Raw genomic sequence first — 22,500 nt, 5'->3', positions numbered from 1 at the left:
CTATTCACCTATTTATCTTCCATACCTATTCACCTATTTATCTTCCATACCTATTCACCTATTTATCTTCCATACCTATTCACCTATTTATCTTCCATACCTATTCACCTATTTATCTTCCATACCTATTCCCTGTGGTTTAACAATATAAGGGTTATGGACTCCTCTGCACTGATTACTGTTTTTATGGGTGAAGAAGCGTTTTATTTAATATCTAGCTTCAATTTACCATCCAGGTACTATTAAATCACCGTTTAAGTGCTCTCTTCGGGCCATCCAGATATTATTTAGATCGCCATTTAAGGGTTCTCTTAGGGCCATCCAGGTACTATTTAGATCGCCATTTAAGGGTTCTCTTAGGGCCATGCGGTCGATTTGTGTGTCAGTCTGGACAAGCTGTTATATTCTCTACTGTGGCGACTGGTGACCAAACACTCCCGAGAGCAGTGACCAGTGACCATGTCCCCCCAAACACTCCAGTGACCAGTGACCATGTCCCCCCCCAAACACTCACCCTGTCCCCCCCAAACACTCACCTCACTCTGCCCCTCATTCTCGAAGAATATTCATAGTTCACTATGTTGATTTTTCTCCTAAGAAATGACATCAAGTGGTTAATATAGCCTACACGAACACTTATTAACAATGTGCTTTGCGTGCTATAACAACGTCTGAGTGACATTTACAAAACGTAGACATATTAAAAATGGACACATACTAAAGTCATGTACTTTGGTTAACGTCTCTTCACACTCACACCCCAGCGCTCTCCTTAGCATAGCATAGCAATGTGCTGCTAGCACGGACTGTAGCGCGCAGAGCCCTGTTGTGTAATCGGTGGTTGCCAGCCTAGATCAAATACAATAACTGTGTCAAATTATCAGGCAATTAGGATTTCAGGCAATACTAAGATGAAATGTGCTATTGCCACGGCGATGCTGGCAATACTGATGGCGGTGGCCATGATCACTTTACCTTTTTAATTGCTGCTCACTCGAAGACCCCCTGTTTTCCAATTATCTCTCTCTCTCTCTCTTTCTTGCTCTCTCGCTCTCTCTCTCTCTCTCTCTTTCTTGCTCTCTCTCTCTATCTCTCTTTCTTGCTCGCACTCTCTCTCTCTCTCTCTCTCTCTCTCTCTCTCTCTCACAGACAAGCACCAATAAAGGGCTTGTTAAAATACAAAAAGAAGTTTCTTCTGTGTCACCTTTGAAAAAAACAGTGTGTTTTTTACTAATGCAGTTTCTCAGTTGACCCTGATACGCATGATTGGCTGTTGTTCTGTATATTTGTGTAATGTGTGTGTGTCTGTGTGTGTGTGTGTGTGTGTGTGTGTGTGTCTGTGTCTGTGTCTGTGTGTGTGTGTGTGTGTGTGTGTGTGTGTGTGTGTGTGTGTGTGTGGTGTGTGTGTGTGTGTGTGTGTGCATTACCGGGCTGTTGTTCTGTATGTGTGTGTAATGTGGGTGTGTGTGTGTGTGTGTGTGTGTGTGTGTGTGTGTGTGTGCATTACCGGGCTGTTGTTCTGTATGTGTGTGTAATGTGGGTGTGTCTGTGTGTGTGTGTGTGTGTGTGTGCATTATTGTGGCTGTTGTTCTGTGTGTGTGTGTAATGTGTGTGTGTGTGTGATGTGGGTGTGTGTGTGTGTGTGTGTGTGTGTGTGATGTGGGTGTGTCTGAGCGCACATGTGCAGTGCATGTGATAAGGTTTTGCACGTGTGTTTGTGTACAGTGAGGGGACTGCATGCAAATCAGGAAACGTCTGGCTTTACCAGTAAAGTCTTCTTTCTCCTATGCCTCTCGCTGTGTCGGGGCACACACACACACACACACACACACACACACACACACACACACACACACACACACACACAGACAGACACACACGCTCATGGAGGCCCCTAGAACGCCCGTGGCGTTTTGAATGCAGAGTCAGTGGTCTCTGTTCAAAGAGGCTTACGTTCTGTGTATATAACAGAGGCCAGGCAAATGCTCTGCTCTGCTCTCCAAACACAAACTCACATACACACACCCTCCCACCCAGGCGGGCACGCACTCTCTCACAGCCTAACACTCTCGCTCACACACTCGCCGAGAGCCCGCGCTGCGGATGGACCAGCTGGGCCGCTGAGCACACACACACACACACACCCACACACACACACACACACACACTCTCTCCACCGTCACACACTCGCTATGCTCGGCTCCTTGGATGTCCTGTACAGCGTTCTGATACACAAGGTAAAGGTCTTCAGGAAATCAGGGAGAGGTCACAGAAAGGTCGGGGGTGATCGTGTGACTAGGTGGAGTTGTTTATGAAGTGTTTAATCTCCCATGAAGCCAAGAGGCTTTGCCCTCGTTGTATATTCTGTTCTGTGAATGTAGCTGTTTAAATCGACCGATTTACTTAATTGAATGAGTTCCTGTGATGGTTGAAGTGGAACAGAGACGCTATTGATGTAAACAGGGGTTTCTTTGTTGACTACAGCAGAATAACAGAGTTCACGACACCTTTTTCATCCTTGGAAAATTCTATTTTTGTCGGTCTTGGTATTATTTTTTTTATTTCTTGTTATTTGTTAAGGATTTAACCATTTAGCTATTCTCAGGAATGGCAGGAGAACCTGGTTTACAATGAGTACAGTTATATCGTGCACTGCATATATGAGTAAAGTTATATGGTGTTTACAATGAGAACAGTTATATGGTGTTTATATGAGTGCAGTTATATGGTGTTTATATAAGTGCAGTTTTATTGTGTTTACATGAGTACAGTTATACGGTGTATTTATGAAGTGCTTTTGAAGTTCGGTCAGTGATGTAAGTAGTAAGTAAGTAAGATGGCTGAAGACTTTAATGATGGTCGCTGGTGAAGCAGTAGGTGTCCTTGAGGTATATGAGGGTGAGGTTGATCCCCTGAGCAATGGGTTCTCTTTGGTGTGTGGTGTTAATATATTCAGAATATATCTTATCAAAATATCTTTTCAATAATATTGAATATTTCACAGAACGGTTCCAATATTATTGACATGTTGCCCATAGATCTTAAAAATACTGCCTTCACATTTAATCACAATGGTGTTTCTGATCATGGTGAACCGTCACATAAATTATCCTTTTTTAACTCCAGCTTTATAACAATCTCAGACAGGGCCCATTTGATGGGGTTTAGCAATCAGAATGTATTTAATAGGTCTGTAGGTTGTATTTATTTAATAGATCTGTAGGTTGTATTTATTTAACAGGTCTGTAGGTTGTATTTATTTAACAGGTCTGTAGGTTGTATTTATTTAATAAATCTGTAGGTTGTATTTATTTAATAAATCTGTAGGTTGTATTTATTTAATAAATCTGTAGGTTGTATTTATTTAATAAATCTGTAGGTTGTATTTATTTAATAGATCTGTAGGTTGTATTTATTTAATAAATCTGTAGGTTGTATTTATTTAATAGATCTGTATGTTGTATTTATTTAACAGGTCTGTAGGTTGTATTTATTTAACTGGTCTGTAGGTTGTATTTATTTAAATGGTCTGTAGGTTGTATTTATTTAATAGATCTGTAGGTTGTATTTATTTAAATGGTCTGTAGGTTGTATTTATTTAACAGGTCTGTAGGTTGTATTTATTTAAATGGTCTGTAGGTTGTATTTATTTAACAGGTCTGTAGGTTGTATTTATTTAAATGGTCTGTAGGTTGTATTTATTTAACAGGTCTGTAGGTTGTATTTATTTAATAAATCTGTAGGTTGTATTTATTTAACAGGTCTGTAGGTTGTATTTATTAAACAGGTCTGTAGGTTGTATGTATTTAACAGGTCTACAGGTTTCTGGTACGGCAGTCTCTGTGGTAGTCAGGGGTCAGAGGTGCTTAACACACACGTTCACTGGATGTCTTCGAGAGAGAGTTGGAATTGACACAAATCAACCTACTTAACTGGCATCTCCAGTCATTTCTATTTCCTTGAGGGCATATTGATTAAGTCATCTATGTAGACGAAGTGAAATATAGCTCCACTATAGCCTGCTCCCCAGACAGAGGTTAAGATATAGTTGCGGCATATACTAGCTGGTCGATTGGTCCAATTTGTGCTGTTTGTCCGGCTGTATTTCACCACTTAAACCTTTACTGTAGACTGTGTTCACCCTTTGCTCTCTGTAAGTGCATGTTATGCTATAGTATTCTTTAAGTGTGTGTGTGTGTGTGTGTGTGTGTGTGTGTGTGTGTGTGTGTATAGTATTCTTTAAAACTGACCTTAGAGAAGGTCGACCTTACTTAGACCTTACTTATTCACTCCTGCCACTCTGTTACTACATGTTATGCTGTACTTGCCTTAGCTTGAACTGGTGTGTGTGTATGGGGCAGATCCTGTGTGTGTGTGTGTGTGTGTGTGTGTGTGTGTGTGTGTGTGTGTATGGGGCAGATCCTGTGTGTGTGTGTATGGGGCAGATCCTGTGTGTGTGTGTGTATGGGGCAGATCCTGTGTGTGTGTGTGTGTGTGTGTGTGTGTGTATGGGGCAGATCCTGTGTGTGTGTGTATGGGGCAGATCCTGTGTGTGTGTGTGTGTGTATGGGGCAGATCCTGTGTGTGTGTGTGTATGTATGGGGCAGATCCTGTGTGTGTGTGTGTGTGTGTGTGTGTGTGTGTGTATGGGGCAGATTCTGTGTGTGTGTGTGTATGGGGCAGATCCTGTGTGTGTGTGTGTATGGGGCAGATCCTGTGTGTGTGTGTGTGTATGGGGAAAATCCTGTGTGTGTGTGTGTGTGTGTGTGTGTGTGTGTGTGTGTGTGTATGGGGCAGATCTTGTGTGTGTGTATGGGGCAGATCCTGTGTGTGTGTGTGTGTGTGTGTGTGTGTATGGGGAAAATCCTGTGTGTGTGTGTGTGTGTGTGTGTGTGTGTGTGTGTGTGTGTGTATGGGGCAGATCTTGTGTGTGTGTATGGGGCAGATCCTGTGTGTGTGTGTGTGTGTATGGGGTAGATCCTGTGTGTTTGTGTATGGGGCAGATCCTGTGTGTGTGTATGGGGCAGGTCCTGTGTGTGTGTGTATGGGGCAGATCCTGTGTGTGTGTATGGGGCAGATCCTGTGTGTGTGTATAGGGGAGATCCTGTGTGTTTTGTCATGTTTGTTTGATTGAAGGACTGCTGCTTTCTCTTTGCAGGGAAGAACATAACAAGTAACCCATCTAGGGTTAGGGTAGTAACCCATCTCTGTATTGTTCAGTACTTGTGTGCGTGTGCGTATGCGTGTGTGCGCGTGCATGTGAGTGCGTGTGAGTGCGCCTGCATGCGTGCGCGCGTGTGTGTCCGTGCGTGTGTGGCCGTGTGTGTGTGTCCGTGTGTCCGTGTGTGCGTGTGTGTATGTGTGTGTGTAAAAGAGTGCGTGGCTCTGAGGACCTGCTTTTATCATGTAATGATGATGATCCTTGTCTGTGTGTGTGTGTGTGTGTCCGCTGCAGTTGATCGCTGTCTATGAGGAGCAGGAGGCCCAGCAGAGAGGAGCTGTGAGTCCAGCAGGCGTCTCCGGGAGCAGCGAGCCGGATCGGCCCAGCCCGGAACCCTATGACTCAGAACTCTCCATCTTCCAGCCAATCAGAGGAGGCGAGATTGAAGTCAACTCCTCCGCCCTCAAATCTAGTATGTGCAGTAGATTTCTCTCTCTCTCTCTCTCTCTCTCTCTCTCTCTCTCTCTCTCTCTCTCTCTCTCTCTCTCTCTCACTCACACACATGCTCACACAGTCACACAGGCTCACACGCTCACACACACACACACACACACACACACACACACACACACACACACACACACACATACTTTATTCTCTCAGATGTTTAATATTCACATGCTCACATGTCTTGTGTTCTATGTCCACCAATGTAGGCAGCAGTCTTGCCTGGTTAAACTCTAAGCTGTACTACTTAATGTTGCATAAGACAAACGGCTATCAGAGTAAATAGTATTACTCATACTACTGCTGCTGCTGGGGTAAATAATATCAACCGCCCCTAGTACTACTCATACTACTCATACTACTACTACTACTACTACTACTGTGACTATACACTTCCATATAGTTTTCTTTTATTTCTTTATAAAAGCACACACACTTAATTATAACAATAGTGATACAAATCGAAACTAAATGACTTCTAAGTCAATGAAGATGTCGATCAAGTCCTAATAAACCAGGCAGACAGATCGTCCTTAGGAACCCAGCCAGGGTGCCCTCCTCCTCCTCCTCCTCCTCCTCCTCCTCCTTGAGTCTGGAGGGGACTAAACAGCTCACTTAACTTTGAGCTGCCTGACGGAGCCTTAGCTAATGGTGGCTGTGTGATTTAAGGAGAAGCGAAAACAATCTGGGGCGCTCTTTAAAAGAGACCGGGGTCTGTAGCAGGAGCAGTTAGCGACGGCGCGGTGCGGTGACCTCGTCTTTTGTTTAAAAGTTAATGGTGGATAAAATGAAGCCGCTCGCTCAGCTGACTGCTGGGATAATGAAGGCTTGCTAATGGGGGGAAATAAAAGAAAATTGGACGCTATTGCTAATGTGCTAACTCGTCAGCACTGAGTCCAAGAGTACTGCGGTGTCATCTAGGGAGTGTTTATATAAAGGCACATCATATTAACTTTTAACATGTTGATTTATTTATTAAGTTCAGTGGTTTGCCACTTCTTGTCAAAACACATTGAGTTTTAATTTGCAAATGTTTAAGCCTTTGCAAGCGTCATTTGAGAAGTCTCTGCAGAACACAGTCCTGACTGCAGATCCCATTACTGTTTTTTTTTTTCTTTACATTTGAAGCATGGAACTCGTTGTAGCATTGAATTTAATATCACACTTCAAAGTCAAACATCAGGTCCTTGAAACTCCAAAGCAACTTTTCAGATATGTTGAGACTCATACACCCTAGCGTCTCATCGATCAGTACGTTTGTATCTCTATGGTGTACTCATCGATCAGTATGTGTGTATCTCTATGGTGTACTCATCGATCAGTAAGTGTGTATGTCTATGGTGGACTCATCGATCAGTATGTGTGTATCTCTATGGTGTACTCATCGATCAGTACGTTTGTATCTCTATGGTGTACTCATCGATCAGTAAGTTTGTATCTCTATGGTGTACTTATCGATCAGTATGTGTGTATCTTTATGGTGCACTCATCGATCAGTAAGTGTGTATCTTTATGGTGTACTCATCAATCAGTAAGTGTGTATGTTTATGGTGTATTCATCGATCAGTAAGTTTGTATCTCTATGGTGTACTCATCGATCAGTATGGTGCACTCATCGATCAGTAAGTGTGTATCTTTATGGTGTACTCATCGATCAGTAAGTGTGTATGTTTATGGTGTACTCATCGATCAGTATGTGTGTATCTCTATGGTGTACTCATCGATCAGTATGTGTGTATCTCTATGGTGTACTCATCGATCAGTATGTGTGTATCTCTATGGTGTACTCATCGATCAGTATGTGTGTATCTCTATGGTGTACTCATCGATCAGTAAGCCTGTATCTCTATGGTGTACTCATCGATCAGTATGTGTGTATCTCTATGGTGTACTCATCGATCAGTAAGCCTGTATCTCTGTATGGTGTACGTGTGTCAGAGTCAGTTCTCCTTGGTGTTGAGCGGTCAGATGACATCATTTTTCCACTTCCCTGACATGGCCTCGTCTTCGGACATGTGTGTCTCATTTGCGCCCCTACCTGAGAGAGCACGGCCCCCTGTCACGGATGCTCAGGATGGAGAAAACGTGTGTGTGTGTGTGTGTGTGTGTGTGTGTGTGTGTGTGTGTGTGAGGTAGAACATTACATGCACATGCTTTAGATACTCCCAGTGGAGAAGGAATACGAGTCCAGATCATGATGGGTGTATGTGAGCCAGAGAATGATGAAAAGTGTGTGTGTGTGTGCGCGTGTGTGTGTGTGTGAGCGTGTGTGTGAGCGTGTGTGTGCGCGTGTGTGTGTTAGCATGGGTGTGTGTGAGTGTGTTTGCGTGAGCATGTGTGTGTGAGCATGTATGTGTGTGAGTGTGTTTGCATGAGTGTGTGTGGTGTGTGTGTGTGTCTGTGTGTGTGTGAACATGTGTAAAAGCAGGCCAACCGGAGAAAGATGGAAAATGTGTGAGAGTGGCTGTTTTTCTGTATGTGATGGTGTGTTGGCATGGGAAATGGAAAGAAATAGTCACAGATCCATCAAGAGTATGCTATTGATTGTGTGTTCACAGCATTAAAGTTTCTGTGTGCGTGTGTGTGTGTGTGTGTGTGTGTGCGTGTGTCAGTGTCATTTGAGATGAATTCTCTGAGAGTCTACATGTGTGTATGTCGTCTAAACTTTCTGTGTGTGCGTGGTTATTTAAATGTGTGTTGGCATAAGTGTGTGCGCACACGTGTGTGTGTGTGTGTGTGTGTGTGTGTTCTTGTAAATGGCTGGTGATGTGTCAGGTTTAGCTGTAACTGGACTCTAAGCCTGTAATTGCAGTGCCTGTGTGGAGACGTGTTCCTAGCGTGAGCTCGGGGAGGACGCATGACGCTCACACATTCCAGGGTAGGGGTCCAGTTTCTCCATCTCTCCATCAAGCAGCAGGAGGATGAGGAGGGTGAGGAGGAGGAAGATGAGGAGGAGGAGGGGGAGGGGGAGGAAGATGAGGAGGGTCAGTTGACAAAGATGTCATTCCTCTGCCATTCGCCACAGCTGTAAACTTGCAGCTTGTCATGTCCCTTGTCCTGTGGGTTAAGATCTGAGTCCCAGTAAGCACACCAGGATGGAAACTGGCCCTGGTGGTCTGGTCCTGGTATGGGAGTCCCTCACTACACTACTAGTTTTGGTTGGCCAGATCGGGTTTTACCTCATTTTGTGTTCTGCCTTCTGGGAAAGACCACAGTAAGATGGCGGAGCATTCAGGTTCAGTAGCTAGATAGCACAACCCTGACTAAAGCTGACTAAAGCTGTAACTGTAACTGCTGCGTTTGTTTGTTTGTCTGTCAGTTTGTTGTCTTTTTCTTTGTGTTTGTTGTACTTGGCAACACCATTCCTTTTCTCCTCTGGTCATCTCCCACACACCCCTCTCCCACACCCCCCCACGCCCCCCAACCCTTGAAGCCCAACCGTAATCGACACCCCCCCCCCCCCCCCCCCCGGCCCCCACACACTCATAAATGGATTACCCCAGGGATTCCGTGGGGATTGAAGCCGAAACTCCAACCATCCATGAAGAAATGGAAAGAATGGCATCTTTTCAAACCTAATAACACTTCTCCCTCTCTTTCTCTATCTCTCCATCCATCCGTCCCTCCCGCCCGCCCGCCCTCCCTGCTCCCCTTTCTTCTTCTATAATGTAGTTATGTGAATGACCTGTGAATGGCCTGGGCTGACACCTGTGCTGTAATGCTATTTTATGCGTAACTAATTTGTTTTATTGCCTCAATTAGTTCACCAAGCGTAGCTGCACAGGAGGGAGAGAGAGAGAGAGACGGGGAGAGAGAGAGGGAGAAAGAGACAGAGAGAGAGAAAAGAAAAAACAATTAGAAATCAATGGAGACTTTCCTTAGGTTGTGTTCGGTGTGAAATGTTCTGGGCAGGGTTCGCCGCTGTTAGTGTTTTATTGGATGTTTAACTCGGTTAGATGTTTGATTGTTTCTGTAGACTGGCTGCGAAATGTGGGGTTGAACGCCTGCTTTTGGTGAAGCGTGACGTTGATACGGGCTAGTCTACTCGTGGACGTGTGTGTGTGGAGAGAGGAGAGATTTGTGTGTGGAGAGAGGAGAGATGTGTGTGTGTGTGTGTGGAGAGAGGAGAGATATGTGCACGTAAAGTTCCAGCTTTGACGTTGATATGGGCTAGTCTACTCCTGGACGTGTGTGTGGAGAGATGAGGGATGTGTGTGTGGATAGATGAGGGATGCGTTCTGCAGCAGAGCCTCTTTGGGTTGTTCTTGTGTGTTTTTTTAACCTTTTGGGCAGCAGACCTTTCAGCTGATGGATGCATCTTTGTTATCTATGAATGATAAATACTAGAGCCACATGGTTTAGTGGGGACCCAAGACTGGAAGTTTGGATTAATTGGGGTCAAATCTGGCCTTCGTATGACATTAAGGGTCAAACCTGGCCTTCGTATGAGGTTTAGGGTCAAACCTGCCCTTCGTATGAGGTTTAGGGTCAAACCTGGCCTTCGTATGTGGTTTAGGGTCAAACATGGTCATATGACCTTAAGGCTCAAACCTGGCCTTCGTATGTGGTTTAGGGTCAAACCTGGCCTTCGTATGTGGTTTAGGTCGGGGACAGGATCACGAAGAGGCTCGGGTATTTGACATTGAGTTGATAAGTGATAGTTCAGGAGTTGAAATGTACTTGTTGGTTTATAGATGGTTTATATATGGTTTATTGATGGTTTATAGATGGTTTATTGATGGTTTATTGATGGTTTATAGATGGTTCACTGGCTGTCTTCATTGATGTCGCTGCTGTGAAATGTAAGAAGCTTCATGTTCAGATACTATATAGATAGGTGGAGCTGTAGAATGATGTGGTTAATGTAAGAAGCTTTATGTTCAGATACTATATAGATAGGTGGAGCTGTAGAATGATGTGGTTAATGTAAGAAGCTTTATGTTCAGATACTATATAGATAGGTGGAGTTGTGGAATGATGTGGTTAATCTGAATCTGAATGTTGGGATGAGAGCAGTTGGTCTCTTAGAAAGGTTACTGAGTTTTGAAACTGTGAGTTTCTGACAGTGACTACAGACAAACTCCAGACAACGCTGAGATCAGGTTCCAGCACACACTCACCTAGCAGGGGAATTGGGAACACACACACACACACACACACACACACACACACACACACACACACACACATTTTATGTATTGAAGACTGCTCTTGAACTCCTGCTCCATGACATCATATCACCTTGAGACCACCCAAAAGATTGACACACATTCGCAAGCACGCACACACACACACACACACACACACACACACACTCACACACGCACACCTGATGAATTGTTCAGATCCTCCCTCTGTGTATTTCTATCAGGAGGCAGCGTTACTGTTTTTAAGACTTCTGCAGACACCATGATGCTTGACCCCGAGCAGGAAATACAGTCGTGGATGGATAATAAGCAGGCCCACCACATGCTTTGTTACTCTCCTCACATTTATAATAACAGAACTCCCACAGCATCAGGCAGTTCAATGGGTGGGCCCAATAGCAGTTAGATGGTTGGGCCCTGATAGCAGTTAAATGGTTCTGCCTGATGGAGCAATAGCAGTTAGATGGTCGGGTCCAGTAGTAGTTAGATGGTTCTGCCTGATGGAGCAATAGGCAGTTAGATGGTTCTGCCTGATGGAGCAATAACAGTTAAATGGTTGGGTCCAATAGCAGTTAGATGGTCGGGTCCAATAGTAGTTAGATGGTTCTGCCAGATGGAGCATTAGGCAGTTAGATGGTTGGGCCTGATAACAGTTAAATGGTTCTGCCTGATGGAGCAATAGCAGTTAGATGGTTCTGCCTGATGGAGCAATAGGCAGTTAGATGGTTGGGTCCAATAGCAGTTAGATGGTCGGGTCCAATAGCAGTTAGATGGTTCTGCCTGATGGAGCAATAGGCAGTTAGATGGTTGGGTCCAATAGCAGTTAGATGGTTCTGCCAGATAGCAGGAAACTCTGGGCTGATTCTGGCCTTGATTGGGATCCAGTGTTGGGCCAGTATCCCCCACCCTCGTACACCCTGCGCACCCCTTCTTCCAGTGTTGGACCAGTATCCCGCACCCCTCGTACACCCTCCGCACCCCCTACTTCCAGTGTCTAAGGGCAGCACATTGAGGAGGTTGAGGTTCCGGTTCTCCAAGACCTTGTTTGTGTTTGGTTGTGGGCACAGACAGGCTGGACGGGAGCGATTTGTGTTGGCTAACTTTCTTGGTGGGACAGGCCAAGTTGGCCATCCTACACTCTCATGAGGGGAACATGAAGGCCAAGAAATGTTTAGGTCTTTGGAGGAGACTGAAACAAGTGTTTGAGCACAAGTTTTATCCACTGACAGATAACTTGGCTCGGTTTGGGGAAAAATGGGGTGTGGGGGGGGGGAGAAATAGTTACCAGCAATGACTCTGCTTGTATTTAGCTGGTGATTCAGCTGATTTGTGTTCATTGGTATGTGATGCTTTTTAAGGAAAGGTTTTGAAGAGTCAAAATCTCTTTTATTTCTTTTTGATTTACATTCTTTATTTGTAATGTTTCTTCCTTTATTACTTCCACTCCCTCTCTCACACACACTTTCCCCAAGGGAGTAAATGGGGAGGTTTATTCTTCTATTGCGTTCACCCTTACCTCTTTCTCTTTCTCTTTCTCTCCATTTATTCCTCCGTTTCCCTGTCTCACAGCGTGTGATCATTGCAGTGTATTGATCCTATGAACTGCAGATAGTGATTCAGTGCTTGTATTCAACCCTGCGGCCAGGAGTCTGTTTAGTGTGTGTGTGTGTGTGTGTGTATGTATCATTGTGTGTGTGTGTGTGTGTGTGTGCAGAGAGTGATGTGGCTGGAGACACACCCTCACCATGGGCCAGGATGCTCCATTGATTGGCAGTAATGAGGCAGACTCCTCTTTCTGGAGAGTGCTCTGACCCGGGGAGCAGACTCTTAAAAAGCCCCTGGACCCCCGTCCCCCTCCCCCGCAGAAGACCAAACTAGCTGTCTAACGTTTTAAAATCACCCGTACAAGACCAAACTAGCCGTCTAACATGTGTTAAAATCACCCGCAGAAGACCAAACTAGCTGTCTAACATGTGTTAAAATCACCCACAGAAGACCAAACTAGCTGTCTAACGTGTTAAAATCACCCACAGAAGACCAAACTAGCTGTCTAACGTGTTAAAATCACCCACAGAAGACCAAACTAGCTGTCTAACATGTGTTAAAATCACCCGCAGAAGACCAAACTAGCTGTCTAACATGTGTTAAAATCACCCGCAGAAGACCAAACTAGCTGTCTAACATGTGTTAAAATCACCCGCAGAAGAACAAACTAGCCGTATAACGTGTTAAAATCACCCGCAGAAGACCAAACTAGCCGTCTAACGTGTTAAAATCACCTGCAGAAGACCAAACTAGCCGTCTAACGTGTTAAAATCACCCACAGACCAAACTAGCCGTCTAACATGTGTTAAAATCACCCGCAGAAGAACAAACTAGCCGTGTTCAAATCACCTGCAGAAGAACAAACTAGCCGTGGGGCAGATATAGATGTTCGATAGCTCTTCGGTGTCATGGGGCAGATATAGAGGGTTCTATGGGGCAGATATAGAGGGTTCTATGGGGCAGATATAGAGGGCGGTAGCTCTTCAGTGTCATGCAGAAGCCCCTCCAGCAGCCAAGTCATTATGTTTCTTACATGATTAGAATTCCACAGATGGCCAAAAAGTTCGAACTCACTTTCAGGTTCACCTTGAGGAGCTCCTGCTCCAAAAACAACAACTCTTTTTGGAAGCTGCCACTGAGGCGTATGATAAGATGTCAGTGTCTGATTTGTTTTGTTGCCGTGGCACTGTTTCAAAAGCTGTCATCGTCTTTCCTACGTCTCACGAGCCGTAATCTGCGCCGTGTCCCGCATTACCCTTAAAGGCGGCTCCGCTGTGCTCAACACTTCTAATTTCTCACAACATTAGTCCTCAGCATCACCTCGGCTGTGGGGTAGTTATTACTTCCTCTGGCTGCTTGGATCAAGGGCGTCCACTGTTCACTCATACAGGGAATTGTGATGGAAATCCGTGATGCTTTTTTTTTTAAAAAAAGGACACAGAGCCGGAAACAGTCACCTTCACGTGCAACCGTTTGGCTTTTTTATTCAAAGTGAAGGAATTGTCCCTTTTCCTTTTTCCCGATTTTCCCGTCCTTAAGACATGACTGGCATTAAGCACTAACAATAGCGGATTCAATCATACTCTTAAAAAAGTTTCCCACATAGTGTTATTTATTTATTTATTTATGGGTTTTTTTCCCAGAAGTAAGTGCTACCTAATACACATTGAACTCTGACCCCCACTACACAGGCGATTTGGGCATAAGTACCTCCCAGAGTCACTGCAATACACACACGTTTGCCCCAATCTAAACACACACTCCACCAAACCGGCCCCGACCCCGACCCCGTCCAAAGAAAAACAAATTAAATCATTAAAGGCTGGAATGAGAGGAATGTGAGATCAGGTTCTGCCCCCGGCCCCCACCGTGGCCCCCACCCCGGCCCCCACCTCTGCCCACTGGAGTATCAGACATGTGATTTATCAGAGCCTTTGGCCCCGGATCATTAACATGATGACCCTCTCCCGTCAGACGCTCCCCTTCAAAGCCCAGCCTCAGACTCTCACCCCCCTCCCCGATCACCGCTCAACCCTACAACACCCCCTCCCCAACTCAAAGGTGCTCCTACTCGACCTCTACACGTAAGTCCTTGCTCCTTTCAGTCTAAGACTCGCACACACACACACACACACACACACACACACACACACACACACACACACACACACACACACACACACACACACACACACACACCGTAAAACATGTCAGTGAGTTGGTTTAGGCCTCAAAGAGTAGTGCCCCGGGGATCAAGACCTTAAATATGGGGGCGGTGGCTGCAGCAGGTGACATCTGACCCCCCATATGAACCGTGACCCCCCCCCACACACACACACACACACACACACACACTTGTCGTCTCTTTCCCCTCTCCCTAAGAGTTATTAAATGGATCCCGACATCCCTCTCTCCCCTTCTGCCTTTCTTTCTGACCCTATCTCTGTCTTGTGTGCTCTTTCTCTCTCTCTCTCTCTCTCTCTCTCTCTCTCGCTCTCTCTTCTCTCTCTCTCTCTCTCTCTCTCTCTCTCTCTCACTCTCTCTCTCTATGTCTCTCTCTCTCTCGCTCTCTCTTTCTACCGTTTTCCTGTTGTCCATCATGCTGTCTCTGTAGCTATTTTTATGTCTCTTTCACTTTGTCACACTTTCTTTACCTGCTTCTCCCATACCCTCTGTCACCGCTACCCCCCCCCCCCGTCCCCCTTACACACACACACACACACACACACACACACACACACACACACACACACACACACAGAGAGAGACACACACACACACACACACACACACACACACACACACAGAGAGACACACACACACACACACACACAGAGAGAGACACGCACACACACACACACACACACACACACACACACCTCTTAAATGTAGGCAGGTGTGTGTGGGGCCTGTGTGATTAGTGCATTGGTTACACTGTCAGGAGCAGTGATGGGACACGAGTTTTAGGCAGAGAGAGAGAGACCGAGGAGACGGGAGACGAGACGGGCATGGAGAATTGGGCAGACAGAGAGATGGAGGAGAGGGTGAGGGAGAGGGAGGGAGAGAGAGAGAAAGAGACACGAGACAGGCATGGAGAATTGGGCAGACAGAGAGACAGAGGGATGGAGAAAAGAGCGAGAGAGAGAGAGAGAGATGGTAAAGCCAGACAGACAGACAGAGTTTTCTATGTAACATGTTTTCCTGTCGGCGATAAAATAGTGTTTTGTCATGGACCTAAAGCTCATGAAATTGAACAAGGAAAGAGAAAGAGGGAGAGAGAGAGTTAGAGAAGTTGGTAAGTTGGTAAGTTGTCTGGATGTGGAGCAGAGAAAGAGGGATGATGGAATAGTGGGAAAGACAGGAAGAAAGAGAGAGAGAGAAAGAGAGGATGTGTGTGTTTTCGTTGAACTGAGACTGGCCAAGCATATCTGGTTAATCTCACCTGTGCCTGTGTGTGTGCTGGGCCATGTGTGTGTGTGCTGGGCCGTGTGTGCGTGTGTGTGCTGGGCCGTGTGTGTGTGTGTGTGTGTGTGTGTGTGTGTGTGTGTCTGCCTGTTTTGGGCCATGTGTGCATTTGCACAGAGATGTATGACAGGGGTTACTGTTGTCAGGCTGACAACACACCTGCTTTTATCTTCGCTGGCGTGTGTACGGAAACTGTAAATGCAGTAGGACACACACACACACACACACACACACACATCTTGTTCAGTACTGTGCCTCTGAGAGCATGAAATGGAGTAGTGTGGTTTTTGTGCCTTACCTAAATATCCCATGCTTCTCTCACATCCCAGATCCTCTTGCTAGTGGTTTGTGTGTGTGTGTTTGTGTGTGTGTGTGTGTGTGTGTGTGTGTGTGTGTGTGTGGTTTAAAATAGCTGCTGTCATCAGCAGCAGTGGGGGTGATCCAGAAAGGTTACATCTGTTCCCATAATCCTTTGCTCTCCCACAGGGCCCTGATTGGATACACACTACTCTGGGTGTCTCTGTGTGTGTGTGTGTGTGTGTGTGTGTGTGTGTGTGTGTGTGTGTGTGTGTGTGAGAGAGAGAGAGAGAGAGGTTCTCATCTCTCCTGGTGTACAGGTTTACAAAAAAAAAACAGGATTCTGCTGTCTTACAGGAAAGCTTTCTCAGTTGCCTCTTTAAAAATAATTTCCGTCTTCTCCTTCTAACTCGTCCTTCTCTCTATCCCTCCCTGTGTCTTCTCTCTCTCTTCTCTCTATATCTGGGCTGTCACTCTTGCGGTTGCCTCAGCTTATGTTGTGTGGACCACCTCTGAAACACGATTGATTTCTCTCCTCCCCTCGATCAATTTTCACAGTTTTGGACTCCGTCTGGGGGCCACTCACAGCACCGATCAATACCTGACCCCTTTACGTGCTCTTTGCCATCTCCATATACTTTCAGCCATTTTTGGGCTTATTATAGAGATGGCCGTTTAAATTCAGCGTTGTGTGTCTATCGCAAGCTCAGCACTTCAGACAGAAGCCGTAACTCAGACTCCTGAAAGCTAAAGGCCATTTGTCGCCCTCATTCCTGTCCGTCTCTTATTTTCGTTCAGGATGTTATTTTTTTCTTCTCAGCCCGTCTGCTTCCTCTGAGGCCTCCTCAATGTTTTGACGAGCCTCCATGTTTTGTCTGATGGGATAGAGGAGACGGATTTGCCTGAGCTGTTTTGACGGGTGTCCTTCATTGATCTTCCTCGCCTTGCAGTCTCAGGAGGAGGTGGTCAGAGAAGATCAATGCCTGCAGGGCGGATACATTGAATAGATCCGCTCCTTGGTATCACTTAAGCGTCACTTAATTTACACAAATGAATACATTTGGTAATGGTATCAAACTTCACCATTAACACCATCATATTAATTTACTCATGGATACAGTAATATAATAATCTAATGTAATATAATAATAATGTGTAATACATGCACTGGATATAATGTACTGTAAATTTAGCTTCAAATGAAGTGTTATAATTGTTTGCCGTAATTAATATGAGATTGCATTCCTTCAGGTCTTGAAGCTGAAGTTATTTCCCTCTTCAACCTTCTCTCGAATATCCAGTTTACAGTAAATATACAGTTAACATTGCATGGAATATGCAGTGATCAGAAAACATACGCTTAACATTACTTCAAATGGGTTCTCGTAGTCCCGGTTATGAAGGAGTGTCTTCTCACTCTGGAGTTTTCCACCTTCAACGTTGTCTCCCTCTCCAAACTCCCCTCCGCTCTGCGTGACTCTAAACTCATCGCCCCCCTCTGACACCTGCCATCAGTTTCCTGCCCGGTAATTAATGACTTCATACGCCAGTCTGACGAATCGGAAAGGAAGGGATGATCTGAATGAGAAAAATGACAGAGATAGAAGAGTGAAGGGAGGTGTGTGTGTGTGTGTGTGTGTGTGTGTCTGTGTGTGTATATAGAGACGTTTGTGTGAAGGGGTGTGTGTGTGTGTGTGTGTTGGGAGGGCTGTGTGTGTGTGTATAGAGGCGTGTGTGTGGAGGGGTGTGTGTGTGTGTGTGTGTGTGTGTGCTGGTGAAAAAAGAGCAGAAGAGACATATCGGTTGAGTTAGAAGTCAGATTCATCATGAGGCAGATGTGACGTGAGGTACATCTCTCATGCGGATTGCGACGCCAACTCCCGAAGAGTCGCCATGATGGATGAGAGAAGAGAACTTTCCGGAGGAGGTGTGATGACTCACTCCATGATCACACTCTCGATCTGCACCACTCTGCGCCCTGAACTCAGTCATGCCTCTGCTTTAAAGGTGCTGTGTGGAGGATTTAGGGCATCTATTAGCAGAAAAGGAATATAGTATTTAAAATGATATATAGTTTTCATTAGTGTATAATAATAACCTGTAACTATGAATCATTGTGTTTTCGTTAGCTAAGAATGAGCCCTTCGTATCTACATAGGGAGCGGGTCCTCTCTCACGGAGGCGGCCATGTTGCACCGGCATGTTCCTACAGTAGCCCAGAATGGACAAATCAAGTGCTGCTCAGAACACTGATTGGAGTCATTGAGGTGTACAAGTAACAAGTAAAAGACTCTCTGTCTCTTGCTCGGTTAAAGACTCTCTATCTCTTGCTCGGTGACTCTCTCTCTTTTTCTCTTCCTCACTTCCTCTGTTTCTCTCTCGTCTCGCCGCATCTGCCAGGAGGTCGGTACAGTCAAACCTGCTTCTTCTTATAGCTAGCAGAGGGGTCTAGATGTTGTTGTGTGAGGTGGTGCCATAAAGCATTACATAGTTCTCGTGAGCGGCGTCATGCCCTGTCCACCAAAGTTACATAGTGAAATACCAGGTGTACCAGGCGCGCTGTGACGGTGGCACAAACACCATTCTCCATAGTGAGTGTACCACCAAAATGATTTTGAAGCTGTTATTTTAAAGTCAAATTGTTACATAATGTTGCTTTAATAATATCATTAGTCACTTGTGCTGACAGAATGACAGTAACATATTTTTTGGGGAATTGGCTGTCTTGCCGTAGCCTCAGACATCATAGAGTATGTTACTGTCAAAGACGATGGTGTGTAATGTGATGGCTCCAATGCCCATCCTCTCTCTTGTTGTCATCGTGTATATTATTGAACACAATCTTTTGCTCTTTGTTCTTATTATAAGATTATTATAAAAAAAACAAGACACAGACAAATGCCAAGATTGAGTTCAAACCACTCCGAGTATATTTCAGATCAGCTGTGATATTAATACACACGAGGCAATGGCAACCTGACCTTTGGCTTGCGTAGACAAGTGGGGCGATGTGATCAAACCCGGCGTGTGTTTATTTTAGCGTCGGATCCCGGCGTGTGTTTATCTATTTTAGCGTCGGATCCGCAGCGATGAATGAATGCTGGAGGCCTCGGTGACTGACAGGCTGACAGCAGGTCCGCCACAGCGAGCTCGTCTCCTCTCCGTCTCCTCTTCGTCTCATCTCCGTCTCCTCTCCGTCTCCTCTCCAGCGTGGATTAAAGAAAGAAAGGCGATTTGTTTTGCTGAGTCACTTGTTTACCGCATCAGCTGGCTTACTCAGGCAGCGGCAAACGTCCCACATGGAGGTGTGTTGTGGTGGAGGTGCAGGTGCAAGGAGATGCCAGTGTGTTGCTGTGCTCTTAATTAGCTGTGAACGAGAGTGTGTGTGTGTGTGTGTGTGTGTGTGTGTGTGTGTGTGTGTGTGTGTGTGTGTGTGTGTGTGTGTGTGTGTGTGTGTGTGTGTGTGTGTGAAGTGTGTGTGTGTTTTCGGGCTTAGTCAGGTGTAGAGCTGAGCCGCTGTCCTCTGACCGCACCGATTCCCTGATCTGTACACACAGTTAAGCGCAGGTCGAAGCCATGGAGGTGTCATACCAACCTGAAGAGAGGGACTGGCTACCTCTTCCATTCATTTAAATGGCAGTAGCTATGCTGGCTACCTCTTCCATTCATTTAAATGGCAGTAGCTATGCTGGCTACCTCTTCCATTCATTTAAATGGTAGTAGCTATGCTGGCTACCTCTTCCATTCATTTAAATGGTAGTAGCTATGCTGGCTACCTCTTCCATTCATTTAAATGGCAGTAGCTATGCTGGCTACCTCTTCCATTCATTTAAATGGCAGTAGCTATGCTGGCTACCTCTTCCATTCATTTAAATGGCAGTAGCTATGCTGGCTACCTCTTCCATTCATTTAAATGGCAGTAGCTATGCTGGCTACCTCAGTTCGCTTGCATCTTGTTTCGTGGTGCACCAAATGCAGAGGACCTCTGTGCTTTAAAAAGAGAATTTTCCTCCACATTTAGGTGTGTGTGTGTGTGTGTGTGTGTGTGTGTGTGTCCTCCACATTTAGGACAGACCCACTCTCTCTTGGCTGTGTGTGTGTGTGTGTGTGTGTGTGTGTGTGTCCTCCACATTTAGGACAGACCCACTCTCTCTTGGCTGTGTGTGTGTGTGTGTGTGTGTGTGTGTCCTCCACATTTAGGACAGACCCACTCTCTCTTGGCTGTGTGTGTGTGTGTGTGTGTGTGTGTGTGTGTGTGTGTGTCCTCCACATTTAGGACAGACCCACTCTCTCTTGGCTGTGTGTGTGTGTGTGTGTGTGTGTGTGTGTGTGTGTGTGTGTGTGTGTGTGTGTGTGTGTGTGTCCTCCACATTTAGGACAGACCCACTCTCTCTTGGCTGTGCTGTTCCTGATGTGAGCATCATCCTCCAGTGGACTAAAGCACAGAGGTCCTTTGCATTTAGAAACAAAAAAAAACCTCATATTATGTAGTCTTGATTATATGGCCAGATTTTGATTCTGTGTCAAGATATAGAGCAGTGTGGGTTAGTTGTTTTGTGTGTGTGTGTGTGTTTGCGTGTGTGTGTGTCTAGTGCGCGTTGGATGAGATTGAGTTGTGTTGGGTAGCTTAGCTCCCTAGACCCTGGTCATGAGATGTAATTGGCTGTGTAGTGTGTTTATTTGTGTGTGTGTCTCTCCCCCTGTCTGACACTAGGGACCTCTCTCAGTCTCGGCTGTGTGTGCGTGTGTGCGTGTGTGTGTGTGTGTGTGTGTGTGTCTCCCCCTGTCTGACACTAGGGACCTCTCTCAGTCTCGGCTGTGTGTGTGTGTGTGTGTGTGTGTGAGTGTGTCTCCCTCCAGCCTGACACCAGGCATGGTCAGTGGGCCGTGTCTCCTCTCGCCCGTCCCTCGGCCCTCCGCAGGGATTACCTGGGAGAGAGGAGGGGGACGGAGGGGGACGGAGGGGGACCTCGGGCCTCTCATGCCCAGCAGAGCCTGTCATCCCTTGGCTGCCCAGAGCGGCGCCCCTGGCCTGTGGGGCATGGAGGGTGTGAGGGACGAGGGCAATCTGGGAGATAGAAAGCCCACCTGGGGCTAAAGCTGTCCCCTCGTTTAGCACGGAGAGAGCCTCTACGCCTAGCAACCGCCTCCTCTTCTCTCCATCCCTACCCCACCCCTCCCATCTCTGGGGGTAATGCTGAGGGCACAGAGGCTTTGGCCAGCACACTGGGGTATCTCTGGGGTAATGCTGAGGGCACAGAGGCATTGGCCAGCACACTGGGTGCAAATTGCATTTACATTTACTCATTGAACTTCAGAGACCTTTTTGGTAAAAAACAAACAAACAAAAAACAACCTTTTTTTTGACAGTTTTAACAACCCTGCTTTAAATAAATACATAAATAGAACCTCAGAGCAACTATTCAGATCCTAAAATGGAAGATTCATTTTGCATTTTGAATTGCCAACTGTGATTGTAATCCTAACCCCGATACAAAGTCATCACAGCTAAATACATTCACAGTTGAGGCAGTCCTGTAAATGAACAGGTATGATCGTTGTCCTTTTTTATGTATTTCTGTACTGAATGTCTGTTTTTAAGCCATTTACGAGTTGTGCATTTTGTCTCCATTTAAATGGCCTTGGTGCCGCTCTCCTTGTGTGTTTAGGACAGGCAATGTTCTGGCCGCCTCTCCGAGTAATTAGAGGGAGAATAAAACAGCCTCTTCTTTTCGGCACTCACTCACACACACTCTCACACTCGCACACACTCACAAACACTCAAACACTCACTCGATCACTCGTGTGGCTTGTAATGATCGATTTAAGGGGAGAGGAGTCAGTTATTTACTCTCAAGACTGACAACTGATTTGTTTTACCCTCACTTTCTCTCTTTTAGTTTTTAATTTGCTCTTCAGGGAGGCTGTCTTGTGTTTCTGCAGACTTTTAGCCTTCCCTTCCTCTTTGCCTCTTTCATTTCTTATGACAAAATGCTCTTTAGGAAGGCTGTGCGTGTGTTTGTGTGTGAGTGCGTGTGTGTGTGTGTGCGTGTGCATGAGTGCGTGCGTGTGTGTGTGTGTGTGTGTGTGTGTGTGTGTGTGTGTGTGTGTGTGTGTGTGTGTGTGTGTGTGTGTGTGTGTGTGTGTGTGAGTGTGTGTGAAATATATCAGGTCAGTCTGAGTGCACTCCGCCCCCTCCAAACTGCTCTTTTAAAGACATGTTTTTACATTGCTTGTGAGGACCTTGTCTTGTCCCCACTAGGCTCTGTGCTCTTCAGAGGCCAGCCTGTGTGTGTGTGTGTGGAGTGTAAGTGTGTATGGAGTGTGTGTATGTGTGTGTGGGTGGGTGTGGAGTGCGTGTGTGTATGGTGTGTGTGT

The 22,500-nt window shown here is 45.8% G+C and overlaps 1 protein-coding gene across 1 annotated transcript in view; it reads left to right on the top strand.

Moving 5' to 3' along the window:
- Nucleotides 1-5,459: 5,459 nt before the first annotated feature.
- Nucleotides 5,460-22,500, top strand: part of LOC105899121 (partitioning defective 3 homolog B-like) — a 248,893-nt gene continuing 231,852 nt past the window's right edge. Inside the window, exon 1 of the mRNA XM_031577423.2 lies at nt 5,460-5,633. The gene's annotated coding sequence lies outside the window, so the exon portion shown is untranslated. The remainder of the gene's footprint in view (nt 5,634-22,500) is intronic.

Source organism: Clupea harengus, chromosome 2, assembly GCF_900700415.2.
Source record: "Clupea harengus chromosome 2, Ch_v2.0.2, whole genome shotgun sequence".
In the NCBI taxonomy this organism is placed as follows: Eukaryota; Metazoa; Chordata; class Actinopteri; order Clupeiformes; family Clupeidae; genus Clupea; species Clupea harengus.
The sequence above is the reverse complement of the archived record's forward strand: the minus strand, read 5'-3'. Positions and strand labels throughout refer to the sequence as shown.